Source organism: Mauremys mutica, chromosome 7 (genome assembly GCF_020497125.1).
Source record: "Mauremys mutica isolate MM-2020 ecotype Southern chromosome 7, ASM2049712v1, whole genome shotgun sequence".
Classification (NCBI taxonomy): Eukaryota; Metazoa; Chordata; order Testudines; family Geoemydidae; genus Mauremys; species Mauremys mutica.
The window spans coordinates 39217173-39230817 of NC_059078.1; the positions used below are offsets into that span (position 1 = coordinate 39217173).

General features: G+C 45.8%; 1 long non-coding RNA gene across 2 annotated transcripts; it reads right to left on the minus strand.

Moving 5' to 3' along the window:
• Positions 1-7991: 7991 nt before the first annotated feature.
• Positions 7992-12562, minus strand: LOC123373854. Of its 2 annotated transcripts, none has more exons than XR_006580893.1 (5): positions 12511-12562; positions 10992-11089; positions 9645-9854; positions 8812-8883; positions 7992-8089 (listed from the first exon to the last, which is right to left on the minus strand). It is a non-coding gene; the product is annotated as an uncharacterized LOC123373854 (long non-coding RNA). The 2 variants fall into 2 exon arrangements; XR_006580894.1 differs by having other exon boundaries at positions 12506-12561.
• Positions 12563-13645: the final 1083 nt, after the last annotated feature.

The window sequence follows — 13645 nt, forward strand, 5'->3', positions numbered from 1 at the left end:
CAGTATCAGACACCAGGAGGATCCTATGGTGAGGATAAGAAAGGTGTTTGAAGGAGGCTATGGGGAAGTAGCCCAGGGAGCTGTAGCGGTCAAGCAGCGGTTACAAGTAGCACTATAGAGACTGCTGCAATTCACAGGGCCCTGGGCTGGAACCCGGAGTAGAGGGCGGGCCCGGGTTCCCCTCAAGCCTCACTACTCCTAATCAGACATAGGAGGAGGTGATCCAGACTGTGGGTTTCATCCAAGGGGAAGACCACTGAGGGGAGGAAATCCGCCAATAAGCGCAGGACCTACTAGAGGAGAGGAGGAACTTTGCCACAGTATGTGTACATCTCTTCCCAGGACTATCAAAGTGTTTATGATTTTAGTGCCCTGTCTAGCGACTAGTCCAGTCAGAGCCCCATACAAACATGAAAATGTTGATGCATCTAAAGAAATATTGGTAAATATTTTTATAAATATTGAATTTTTCAAGAATAACTTTTATTATAGTCACTGTGCCTGCACTCAGCTAGCAACTTGTTTCCAAGGTTGTTAAAAGTGGCAACAATTATTAAGCCAGAAAATATGCTGTGGAGTAGTAAGTATTAGTTCCATTTCAACGATGGATAAGCAGAGGTGCAATGAGGATAAAAATTGATAAATATCCTATTATCTAGGGTGAAATATTAAATAAATAACTTTCCATTTATATGAATGATGATGTCTGCACTTAAGGTGTGATGGAAAGTCAATTGTAATCAATAGGGGGTCTATCATTACATTTATTTGGCTTTGTATTAGACCCTTAGATAACATAACACCAGGCTTCCAAGGCTCTCAAAATGCAAAACAATAATTAAGTTATACAACAACTTTTCAAATAGTTACCTCTCTCCCAATTTAAAGATGAATAAACAGAGGCAATCATGGATGTAAATGATTGCCTCATACCAAAGAAAATCAATACTTGAAGTGAGGGTGGAGCCATGTCAAACAAACCATTCAAAATCTTTCCCACCTGTTATTAAAGATACAGAGCAGGCAGGAAGAAACAATGAAAGTATTGGAAATGGAAACTATCAAAAAAGCTTTAATTTTAACATCTCCTGTTCCCTTAAGATGGAAAGAGATTTTTAGACAGAACCTCCCCATCTGACTGTCTTTTGGATGATATTAAAGATAAGGGTAGGCCATTCGCCCCACACGGGCTACTTTAGGTAGGGGATTACTCACACACATTTAATCCATCTTCAGTAAGATTCGCTTACTGCATGCACAACGATGCAGGTAGAGGGAGGGGGAGTTCAACAATTTACCTGAAAGAAGCATGTCCGGCCCTGCTTCAAGATCCTGCCTCCATCCAGGGGATCCAGTGGTCCTGGCGCGCTGTACCAATCTAAGGAAAAAAAGGACCTCAGTACTTCAAGCTGCTGAAGATGGTATTGTAGTCATTGCGTGTTTGTCTATACAGTTTCCTATTGTTACAGCCTACCTCAATTTATCTGCTTGTTGTCATCTTGGTTATTTTGGGGGTCCTTGCCATTACCTCTCTTTAATAAACTCTGTTGTATCTTTATTTCATAAAATCTTCTGTAAAAATACAACCCCCCTGTGATAGATACAGGTAGGGATGAATCTAAGACCGAAAAATCTGGGCCGCTTTAATCTCAGCCTCTGTTTCGGTCAACAGTATTGCAAAATAAGCAGTATTGGCTGGGGAAGAAAAAGGACACATGGGGTGGGGTTGGAGGGTAAAACAGAGTCTCACATCCCAGGTGGTGTTCAGGTTTTAACTAGAGCTGGTGGAGCTGCTGGTGTCATCTGGGTCCTTCTCTCTGACCTGGTCTGTTCAGGAGATCTCTTAGGATTAGGATGAAGGAGGTCTGGGGTCCCAGGAGATTGTTGTGGTGGCAGCTGTGATGGGAAGCTCCTTCCTTCTCCCTTCTCTTGTCCTTCAGTCAGGCAGCATTCCCCTTTGTTTCACCTCCACACCTCCATATTTTCCCCACAAAGAACCCGGAAAGTTGGTGAGTGACAGAAGAGCCCATTCCCTCATTATTATGTTCACCAATTAGGCCTAATTTCTGCCTTACCAATTTTGGTCATTTAATTTGTCCTCTCACCCTTCTCTTGTTTGCCAGACATGGTCTTAACAGAGTCCTTGAATTATGTCAGCAGACCTTTTTGTTTTAGCTAATCGCTTTGTTTTCTCTCCTTTTTGCACATTTCCCCATCAACAGTTATTGTTATAGGTTATTGTGACATTTTATGAACAATCAATCACTCTTTAAACTTGAATGCACAAGTAGACTAAATTTGTAGGCCCATTTATCAGAACAGTGAATTGAATTGCTCACCATGATGCATTTTTTGGGGGAGCTGAATAAGTTTTGGTCACTGGGGTGCACTGGAGAGGGAGGTTAGACTGTTTTTGGGTACCTAGGATAGGCTGTGGGGGATTGTATTGATTTAGGTCACCATGGTGTTGAAAAGTCCCTCTGCAGCCACAAATCAATTCATTCATCCAGGAGGTTTTTTGCCTTTTCTCATGATAGCGAGCTGGGAGATTCTTAACACACACCTCTTCCCAGGTGGTTGGTGGTGCATTGGGCGTTCGGCTGGAGGAGAGTCTATGGGGTAACCTGAGTTTCAAGCAGCCTTGGGATTTGAGCAGAACAGGGGGTCATGAAGATACTAGTAGCACAGCTGGTTCTAGGAGCAGCCCATGTTGTTTTCATGGAAATCATTTTGAGTAGCAATCCCCCTCCCCCCCAAACAAAACAAAACAAAAACCAACCACCCAACAACAAAGGCTGAGTGGAACAGCAGTTCAGCGGTCCCTGGTAGTTAGTGCCGATGACAACCAGCCGGACTGGTTCAGTGTGCTGAACTGTCAGATCTACTTTTGAGCTAGTAAAAACTTGCGAAGTGGCTTATGGAGCTGAATTGTAGAGGGGCCTGCTAGCTGGCTCAGGGACCTGGGGGAGGAGCCTGAGGCCTGCTCTGAAACTCCTGCTTTAGTATAGTGATGTGTCATAAATAAACAGATCAGGGTTAAGGTCTCTTTTCCCTGGAAAGGGTTAACATGCAGTACCTGATGACCACCTGACCAGAGGACCAATCAGAGACAGATTAATTTCAAATCTCTGTGGAGGGAAGCCTTTGTCTGTGTTCCTTGTTTGCTCAGAGTTCTCTTTTTGGATCTAAAAGAGGCCAGTCATGTCTCCAAGTTCTCCTGGAGTAGTTTCTACTATTTAATAGTGAGTATTAATTAGAAAGGCAAATTAGTCTTATAATTTGATTTCTACATTTGCAATTGTGTTTGCTAAAGGAAATTCTTTATTCCTGTTTGCTGTTACTTTGCTTTCACTAAGAAAGAAAGGGGGAGGGGGAATTCTCTCCAGAGATTAATAAGTTTAGACCCTATATTGTTCCATTTGGTTACAGAGAAAGTGACTTTCTTTTTATTCTTTAATAAATTCTTTTCTATTAAGGACTTGGTTGGTCTTTCCTTGGGTGGATTCTCAGGGAAAGAGGAGGGGGAGGTAACCCTCTGTAGTTAGATCCCAGTGTCTCTCTAGGAAAAGGGAGGGGGGAGGAAGCAGGGGGGAATGGTTTATTCCTCCTGGGTGTAAAAACTCCATGGATTTGGGGCTCTTGGGATCCCCAAGGATTTTGGGGAAGGACTGTGTCCCAATCCACATTTCCTGATTGGGTGGTGGCAACTTTTACTAGATCTAAACTAGGATTTTAGTTTAGAGGGAAACCAGTGCAGATCCCCACATTGGAACCCAACAGCTCCAAGTGAGGGTGAGACCTATGACAGATGCCATCTTCCCCCAGGATCTTGTTTGGGGGAGCACAGTGCAAGTGACAAGATTTTAGCTGGGGGGTGCATCCCAATCTGTGATGACACAAGAACTTCCACCCCTCTGGGAAATCCCCATCTGGCTGGCTTCCTGCCTGCCTGCCTGGGAAGAGCAACCAGTCAGAGCTGCTGTAGGAAGAGCTCCCTCCCCTTCCAAACAGTCACTGGGAAAGTGGCTAAGCCCTGAGCAATGGAGTTTAAACTGGCCCAGAGAACTGCTACATCTGGAACTGGGTTACCCCTGAAAAGGGGACGAACTGAGATTGATTCAGTGGGAGAGCTGGGGTCCATGAACTGAGTTCAAGAGGAGTGGCTCAGCTGGGGTCACTGAGGACTCAAGGGAAGGCAGAGGGATGGACTAGTGCCCTAGGAAGGAAGCCCTGGGGCGCTAGTCCATCCCAGAGCAGGAATCTTTGTCAGATAGCCAGAACCCAGCTGAGGGTACCATGATGGAACCTGTTGGACTGGTTAAGGGACTGAGCCCATGGAGGGCTGCAGGATATTACTGAGGACAGCGAGATTGTTCAGGCTGGACCATATACCCCAGAAGGGGTTTGTTTTGTTTAACATACGGTCTGTGTGTGACTTGGCCAGAGGCCTGAGTCGCCAAAGACCCATCTAACAAACGCAGCAGTCAATGGGGGGCACCGTGAGTGGAGAAACTGAGGGAAAAAACTGCAGGTACATGTAACACTGACAGACCCCAGTTGTTGCCAGGCAGGATTGAACTGGGGACCTCTGGAGCTGAGTACATGAGCCTCTACAGCATGAGCTAAAAACAACGTGCCTGTTAGCTAAGGCTGTACAGCAGACTCATTTTTTTCTCTCTCTAAATGGTCTCAGTGCCACTAGATGGGACAGAACACCACACCCAAGAAGTGTGTGGGTTACACATGCACACACTTGACCAGGTGGTGCTCGCATTAAGTGAGTGGACTCTGCTACGCATGCATTGACAACACCCTCAACTTCTGGGTTTGGAAAACCAGTAAGCTTTTATTCAACCTGATTAAACATAACAAACATCACAAGAGCATTTGGTAACACTTCTTCGTACTGTCAAAGGAAAAGCCTCATCTGATCAGAGCTTGGTAGTGCTTCCCTTCCTGACCACAGACTGGCTCCCCGTCCCTCTCTGTGATCCTGCTCCCTCTCTCCTCAAGAGCCAGCTAATGATCCTTCTGATTAAAACCCCTCAGCATTGCAAGTGGGGGAGCTTCCATCAAAGAATCCAAACCTCCATCGCTGTGTACCCAACTCAGGGGTGAAAGTAAAATTCAATACTTACCGGTATGGGGGCTGGCTCTGGCTCCCAGAAGGAATGGGGCCTTGGTTGGGAGGGGCGAGGTTGGGGGGTCAGTGTCCCCCAGCCAGCCCATCCATGCTGCCTGGCCCACACCGCACAAGGCTCCAGCAGCAATTTAAAAGGGCCGGCGGCAGCAGCCAGAGTCTCAGGCCCTTTTAAATCACCGGCCCAGGGACAGCTGCTTCTTTTGCCCCCTCTGCCCCCGGGTCAGGGCCCCAGGGGGGCAAAAAGGGCAAAGATGTTAAAGCGCTGCTGCGACAAAGGACCCTGCTTAAAGCCACGGCAGCGCTTTAACATTGGCTGCTTATGGGCCGGTACTGGTGTCCACTTTTCACCAGTATGCGGTAACAGACCAGACCGGCTTACTTTCACACCTGACCCAACTACACATGTTCTTTTTGGTCTTTGTCCCACAACATACCCCATCATACAATTTTGTTTAACACTTCTCCGAGAACAGCAGCTCAGATCAAAAAATTCCAAGTTAACATTGCCTGTTCTCCACAATAATAAATTTGGGTGTGTGTGCAACGGTAATTGTTTCTCTCTCTCACACACACACACACCCCGAGGGTGGCATGGGGGATACAGAATCAAGACAGATCAAAGAAACATATAATAATCTTTTAAAAAAAGACATGATTATTTTTGGCCAATCTCATGATTTTGTGTGATCTGACTCATCATAATCTTTGATCTTTAGGCTGGTATGCTATAGTGTGGGTCATCCTCAATCCACTTTCTTTCTCTATTGGCTTTGCAGAGGCAGAGTCATGCAGAGGTTTCTAACAACATTAATTGCTTGAAAAATGTCCTGTCTCAGCCCTTGCAGAAGCCAGTTTCAAAGGTTACCTAGAGGCAAAACTTTGTAGTATTAGGGGCTTAATTTTCAGAACTGATACTAGTTATCAACTCTAAAATACAGGAAATGTATGGGGGTTTTGTTTTAAATTAACAAGATTGTTCCGAATCCTCCTCAAAATTGGACCTGGGTTCAATCCTGAATGTGGGGAGGCTACAACATTCCATAATGCAATGACCTGACAGCTGACTGGGTGAGGGTGAACAAAGCGACGGTGCATCAATGATCCAGGACTGGACTGTCCCATAGGATTATTGGGAAATTTCTTGGCAGGCTCCTGTAACTCAATGCCCGTGTCTGTTTTTAAACTTCTCCTCTGTATATTGAAGGAAAGTCCTAGTTTTTTAAATCATACAGAACAATAAGTCCCTCCCTTCTCTCCCTCCTGTAGGGAATTTGCTGGGAAGCAACAGTTGCTGCTCTGCATTCATGATGCCAGCACCTCACATTACCCCAGAATACACTGCAGTAGCTGAAGCCACAGAGTGAAGCTGCTTGAGCCATATGCAGAATGGATCTTTGCAGCAGTGGGGAGGGTGGTGGTGAAGGGTTGCCTGTCTCTCCACTGAGTCCTGATGGGCAATGGGGAATTTGAAGAGCCTGGCAGGTGGCTGGGTTCAGGATGCTCCCTGCAGCAGTAGCTGTGACAAGTAATGGCTCCATGAAGCAGGATGAGAAGCCTGTGATGGCTTCAAGTAGCACAGAATGTGGCCATGAAAAGGAGCCTTCAGTGGCTATGGGGAGAATAGAAATGGGATTTGGTCACAGCGGGTGAGTTTTGTGGGGGAACATTGTATTGGTTTTGGTCTCTGGGGTGTGCAGAGGAGGGGCAGGAAACGTTGAATTGGTTTTGGTCATTGAGAGTGAGGGATTTGTTTTTTCTTTTAGTGGTGGGAGGCAGTTGAATTGATTTTGGTTGCTGGGAATGAGATTTTTTTGGCATAGGGTGTGTGTTTAATTGGTTTGTGTTCACAGGGCTGCAGTAGAGAGAGAGAGAGAGGAGTGGATTTGGCTTATGGGGTGCATTACTGGGGATGATGGATTTATTTGGTAATCCTGGTCCCTCTTCTCATGCAGTGATTCAGAATTCACACCTCTCCCCAGGCCTCAGACTGCTTTGCTGATAGTCCAGCTCAACCAATATACTGCAATGCTGCACAGTTGTAGTGCAATGGAATAATGGAGGGTGAGACCAGCTTCCAAAGCTCAGGCATTGTTACAGGTTCAGCAATATCATGTTGAGAGAGAGCACATAATGGAGAAGGTAGATTCTCCTGGACTAGATAGAAAACAGAGAAAGTACTAAAATGAGTTATTTTATTATATTCAGTGATGTGCCAAGAGCAGTACAAAACAGAAGACAGTCCTTAATCTGGGAAGTTCACAGTAGAATAAGGATGTATAACCTTTCAGTTGATATTGCAGTTGATTATATGAGGTCTCATAGTAGAGATTTTTTCTGATGGACCTGCAGTCCAAGGGTACATCATCTCACAGGAGATGTTTCCAACAGATGAAACTATGGGTGATTGTAGGGTGGTTTTATAGATGTTTCCCATGGATATCTGCCAAATATGTGGTCTCCTAGGAGTTATTTCCTGCTGGTAAGGCTGGAACCAGATGGCATTTCTAGATGTTTCTTTCTAGCTTGATGAATATTCCATTTTGGACAAACATGAAACCTAAAAAAGCAGCCCAACAGTTCCAGTTTAGATTTCCATATTCTCTTGTGAGAACTTGTAAAAACTCATTCTTCCAGCAATCATAGGAGATATTGACATATCCTTCAGAATATCAAGTAAATTCATATTCTCCTATGTCATACAAGCATCATTGGAACTAGGGAAAACGTGTAGGGAGGATGTGGGAGATGTTCTCTGGGCGATGGAAATTTAGTTTTAATTTACTAAACTAGAAGAAAGGAGAAGGTGGTGAGCAAAAGGAAAGAGTTTTTTAAACCCATTTTACTCTTGCCTGGGAGGTGGGAAGCAGCTTTTCTAACATCAGTACAGGTGTTCTTTCCCCAATCAGTACAGCTGGTGATCAGGAAATTCAGGCTTCGTCAGTGGTTCTGTACATGCGAAAAAAGGAAATGAACATGCAATATTCTAGAACTCGGTTTGGTGGAACTCTTGCAACTAGGCACTGTCTAATATTTATTTGAAAGTATGAAATACAAGGGGCAGTGTGAGGGAAACAATCTACCTTGTTCATTCACCATTTGCAGGGTTTAGCCAACATCTACCTGTGCCCTGAGCCTGGCTGCCAGCTGACATTTTTTATCAGATAGGACACCGTATGCTGAAAATACTGCAGCGTGAGATTTAACGTCAGTTAATACAACACTATTAAAGAGGGGTGTGTGTTTGATTAGGTAACTCACCTCCATTACAGAACTTGTAATGATCACAGGGCAATCTGTACGGGTGGTTGGCAAGGAGGAGGTAAACACTTGCAATGTGTTTATTGCATAAGAGAGTGGAGCTAAAGAAGATGTGAGTGCCAGAGGATTGGCTACTTACTGCAGTGTGATTATTGAGAACCATAATGAAAGTCCTGGACATGTTTTTACTTTTCACTTCTTTCTTATTCCTCCTCCTGAGCTCTCTTGCCTCATTCTTCCTTTGAGGGAACCCATAGGCCCCAGGTAAGTTCAGGAGCTTCGCAGTTCCCCTCCACCCTCCCTGATCTTTGGGCAGAAGTTCACAGACAATGCTATAATCTCCCCCAGCAGAGATACCTGAGATACTAGTTGAAAGGTTCAGACTAAACAGATGTTGCTTTGATACTAACGTTTTTGTTGGAATTGCCCCAGGTAGTTGCTGGGTTCTCCTCTCCTCATCATTGTGGCCAGCAGTGTTGCTCCTTGAGGGTGCAGGAGAGAGAGAGAGAGAGAGAGAGAGAGAGAGAGAGGAGAGTGCACAGATATACATTTGGGGGCACCTGAAGTCTCTCTTTGGTGCACACTCCTGCAGGGGGCAATAAGACCAGGGTCAGTCTCTTTGATGTGTTTCTACCTACAGGCTCTGCCTTTGTGCCAGGGAAGGAGTTTTTCCCTTCTCACCTAACGCTGCGGCACCAACCTTGTATTTAATGATAGAATAGATGGGCAGAAAACAGGATATTCATGCAACTGAAATACAGGATAGTCCTGGCAAATTATCTGAGACTAAGATTATGGTCATGGGGTCCTTATTATCCTGACTTCAAACTAGTAACTGCACTGAAGCTTTCTTGCAGGTCATGTGCTGCATTGCTAGACATTATGGGAGCTTCTACAGTTGTGGCCATATCTCTATGATGGATAATCCAAATCCCTGTCTTCCGGGAGGGACAAAACCTCTGATCAGTGTCTTGCTGGAGACTCTAAACCTCTTCCCGGTGTTCACTGGGGTGAATAAACCTCTCTTGAATGATCTGTTGTGTATGGGGGTAGAAACATCTCTCTCACCATGGACAGAATAAAGCTCCAGGAATTTAACTTGTTCTTATTCTTAGCATCTTAATAGAGATGACATAGATCCTTGTTGCAATATGTTGTTCAGATGCAGCACCTACTGAGTTTCCAAATACAGTATAAGGGACTGGAATAATCCTCTTTCCTGCTGAACCCTGAACTCACTTACCTTTCATTTTCAGCTCTGACTTTTGGTTAGGTTCAACTAATTATCAGCTCTATATAAGGATTCCTAATCTTTGTCCTCACTAGTATTGTACTACTAGGGTGCCTGGGTTTGGAGATATAGGACAAGTATGTTTTTGTTTGTCTTGTTTCCTGATTGCTGTTTATGAAGGTTCTGGATTCTATCACTGGTATCTTCTCTCCTACAAGGGAACTAGAAGAAAGGCAGATTTACTGTTTGGAACTGAGCTGTTCAATAAAAGGAACAGATATAGTGCCACCAATCTGGCAGTGTATATCTGACAGGGATGAGGAGAACTTGTCTGGGCCACACCACATTTCTGAAAATAATACTGATCTCAACCCCAAAAAACCTGTGCATTATTTCCACAGCCTACAATAAAGGAAAGGAGGTATTGCCTCCTACCATAGTCAAGGAATAAGGAACTCTGCATAAACATTGCATACATATTAATAAGTCAGTGCTAGCAGGCTGGCAAAGGACAAGTTCCATTCAATGAGAGTTGTTGGATCTGGTCATAGTTCAGATAATGCTCTGAGTGAGTCAGAGTTTGGTGCTTCCTTGGAATGGCTATAGGCTCTAGTTCTGAATTTTCGTTTTCAGGATCCAAAGCCCTGTACAAATTGGCAAATAGATGGTCAGTTGTCATTCAGGAAATCCCCACTCCAGAATATGAGGTTGGTCCGGGGTAAAATAAGGATCTTCAGCTGCCAGTGATGCTTCAATGGCTGATGGTGGAGAGCTCAGCCTTAAAGAAAAAGAGTTGAAACATCAGCCGCTGAAGAACTATCCCCCTTTTCACACTTTGCCAATCTGTATTTGACTTGTATCTGCCTCAGTGTTCCTTCTTTCCCTAATAAAAAGCATGTTCCTTAAAAGAAGGCAATAAATAGAAGACTCTTTGCTGTGGTTGAGGAAGCAGGAATAGCAGAAAAAAAACTATAGGGAGGGGAATAATGGGCTTTACATTTTTCACCAGTTCTTTGTCTACAGGGATTGTAGGGTTTCTAAACAGGGATCTTGCCTCCATCTTTCTCTGTAAAGCACTGTTGGAACTATATAAATGAGAGGAAGGGGAAGGCAATTCTCACTAATTATAGATGTTAAGATGTGGCATCATTGCTGGGGCTATTGAGTGGTCAGGCCCAAGGTGAGAGAGAGAGAGAAGGTGGAGCTTTCTTACAATGCCTAGAATAAGAGAACTGTCCTGCATTTTCAGAAAGGTGGCAGCACTATTCCTTACATGCATTTGGGTCCTTACAGAGCCTCTCCCACACACCATCCTTAATGAACTCACAAGCTGGAATTAAGGAGAACTTGAATACTCACTGAAGAGGTAGAGGGGATTGGGATTACATGGCCAGCTGAAACTTTAAGAGGCCAATGACTGAATGGGAGCATCAGAGCTGTCATATAATGTATGTGTCCTAAAATAAGAAAAATAAATACAAATATTATTAGCAGCTGAACAATTTTCAATTCCACTTGTCCCCAGTGTGCCATAATAGTCTCTGTTAATGCAGAGCTGAATCCACCTCTGCTATTACAATCTCTTTAAATCCCCACTCCTTTTCTCTGACTTCTAATAAAATCCATAGTTCAAAGCCTTTCAGTCCTGGATGGGGCAGTAGAAAGGAGAAAAATAATTGTGGGGAGTGGAACAACCAAAGCTGCTGTATCTAAATAAGTGTTTGTATCACTCCATGGGACATCAGAGTTATCATGATCTATCCAAATGTAACCCCTCTGCCAGGCTGAATTGATAGCAGCAAGGGCCGGGTTCAATACATAGGGGTCCCTTCCCCACAACGTAATGCAAACCAGCTCGAGCCCCCACCCAGTGACCTGGGAAAATCTTACACACACACCCCTGGGCGCCTCAAGGAGGCAATACTTCCCCTCTCGCAAGCACAGACTCTTGGTGTAACAGAAAAGGTTTAATTACATGAGATAAACAAGAAGCATTAAATTGGGAAAATACCTCAACTAGAGTTCACAGGTCAAACTGTGAGCAAAGACCCACCCCAGCAAATTGGGCTGTGTCCTTCTCTCTGGGCCCTTGAGTCCAGCAACCCCCAAATCACCCACAGTCCCAAAAGTCCCACAATCCAAAAGCCTCTGTTCTGGGTCAGTGCAGCCCCAGAGTTCAAGAGTCTCTCTGCAGAGGTCCCCCTCCCCAGCCTGGGTAGAAAGGGGCACTGTAAACGGGCCGACTCACCCCTGCCGCGCCTCCTGCTGGTTGGTCTCCAAATTTCACTCAGTCCAGCCCTGGAGCGCCCTCGGCAGGCTGGTGATCCCCCTGTTCGCAGGCCCCGTGTCCCTCCCTGGACCCGGTGCCCCTTTAACTATAATTGGGTCTCCCCCTCCCAGGGGGACCCCCACCCTACTATCCCCACTTTGCCTCAGTAGTGGCCACTGACAGTCATGGTCTAGCCCCACACCCTGGGGCAGACTGCAGTATCAGCCCACTCATCACAGGCAATAGGGGTTTGGACCTGCTGCTTTGCCTACTCCTGGGTTGTCCCCTGCAACCCCCAGTACCTGTTGCCCTTTGCTAGGCCGCAGCCTGGGGCTTTCCAGGCTGGAGCTTCCCTAGCTCCTCAGCCTGTTCCCAGCCCTGCTTCACCCAGGTACTTTACCTCTGCTCATAAGCAGCCAGGCCCATCCCTCTCTGAAGCCAGAGAGAGACTGACTGGGCTCTGGCTTCCCTGCCCTTATAAGCCCCAGGGCTTCAGTTTGGGGCGTGGCCTCTAGCTGCAGCCACTTTCCCAATCAGCCCAGTTCTGTCAGGCCACTTTTAACCCCTTAAAACCCCGGAGCAGGGTCCACCCTGCTACAGGCACCTTACGTGGTTCGGGGCCAACTGCCCTGCCTCTTCGTGGGGTTCTGCTTCCACCAGCCGTCCCCGCAAACAGCTCAGCTCCGCTGGCTCTGTGGGCTGCTCCGCTCTGCCAGCTGCTCTGGTCCACCAGCTGTCCTGTGATCTGCTCCGGCCGTCCTCGCGAGCTGCTCGGCTCCACTCCACTCTGCCAGCTGCTCTGCTCCACGGTATTGCTTCAGGCTCCCCCACTCATTAGCACAGTACTCAGTGCTCTCAGCTCAGCAAGTCCAGCTCTTCAGTGATTTCAGCTCTTAGTGATTCCAGCTCATAGTAGGAGAGCCCCAGTGCCAGTGAATTCAGCTCAGTAACCTGTATCTAGATTCTTAAGGGAATCAAAAATTAACTCTGACATTCCACAATGGAGAGAGACATAGGTGGAACTGGTGCTTCTGGCTCACACAAGGAGCTTATAGCACCAAGTACAGATATCTGTCCCCAGCCTCTCTCCTTTCAATGGGTTTTGGAACCCATGTCCCTTGTCTAGCAAGTGCTATTTAGTTAATAATGAAACCCTCTATCATAAGACAGTTTTGTAGTTCCTCATTTACTTAATCAGGGTGACAACATTTCGTTCCTCCTGCCCCAATAACAACGAAATTGGGGGTTCCACAGCTGTGAAAATAACCATCCCATGCTGCTTTGCGGTATGCTAAGTGGGGTGGGAGTGCCAATGCAAATAACTGAAATGCCAATGCAAACACTTGAAACTTCTTTCCGCACTCCCCATAATTTACCACCAGATGTCAGGTTGGGGCTCATCCTGACTCTGCTTACACAAAGAAGTAGGGAAAATAAATATCTGACTCTGAATCCCAAAATGATCAGAGGATATGTCTACACTGCAGTTAGACACCTGCAACTTTGGCCTGTGCAAGGTGACTCAGGATTGACGGTCTTGAGCTAAGGGGTTGTTTAATTGCATTTTGGACATTTGAGCTGACAGTGGAGCTTGGGCTCTAGGACCATGCAAAGTGAAAGCGTCTCAGGGCTTGGATGGCAGCCCAAACACACATATCTATGCTGCAATTAATCTGCCCCTTATCCTGAGTCTTGCGAGCCCGAGTGAGCTGGCATGGGCCAGCCATTGGTTTCTAATTTCAAT